Source organism: Mus musculus, chromosome 5, assembly GCF_000001635.26.
Source record: "Mus musculus strain C57BL/6J chromosome 5, GRCm38.p6 C57BL/6J".
NCBI classification, from domain to species: Eukaryota; Metazoa; Chordata; class Mammalia; order Rodentia; family Muridae; genus Mus; species Mus musculus.
The window spans coordinates 149318883-149319625 of NC_000071.6; the positions used below are offsets into that span (position 1 = coordinate 149318883).

The 743-nt window shown below is 47.9% G+C and overlaps 1 long non-coding RNA gene across 1 annotated transcript in view; it reads right to left on the reverse strand.

Annotated features, from left to right (window-relative positions):
• Nucleotides 1-743, reverse strand: part of Gm35620 — a 5970-nt gene that overhangs the window by 2275 nt on the left and 2952 nt on the right. The window lies entirely within an intron of this gene.

Below are 743 nucleotides of genomic sequence, written 5' to 3' on the forward strand. Positions count from 1 at the left end.
TTCATGGAGGAGTCAGGACCTTCCTCCCTTCTCCCTCCGTGGCGATGTGTCCTTTTGGGCTGCAACTCTGGGGTGGCTTTTTATTTTTATTTTTTTCATGCTCATGAATTGCAATTCTTCAACTTCTTGATCATGATAAGGTTGCCTCCCTGTGTGCAGAGGTCACACCATTGAGGATGACGATGAGCAAGGGGAATGACAGAAGAGTCTCCAACCAAGTCAAGACACCTTAGTCCCTCAGGATCAGTGGCTTTTTCTATGGTGCATGCATGGGGCGAGGGACAGGTGTGTGTAGACAGGCTTCAAAATATATCTGTGTCTTTAGTGTACAGGTAGGCTTAGTGTTGCTAAAATTACTTCCTTGGGGAGGCGAAAACAATGTCTGCCCTCCTCCTAAGGTCCCAATAATGAACAAAAGCAGATTCCACCACAGATCTCTTTGGGGAACCAATGGCTTTATTGGCCTTACCTACAGAGTAGAGATGACAGGTTATCTACAAGAGTGTGTGTGTTAGCATTTTTTTCTAGGCTCTGCCCTACAGTTACCAGGCAACAGCCAGGTAGGCCTGGCTTACTATAAAAGGGGCTGCCTGCCCCCTCCTTGCTCTCTTGCTCTCTCACTCTCTGTCCCTTCTCTCCCTGACCCCTTTCTCTCCCCCCCCCATGTGTTCCTGGCCACCTCCTCCTCCTCCTCTCTCTCTCTCTCTCTCTCTCTATCTCTCTCTCTTTTTTTTTTTTTTTTC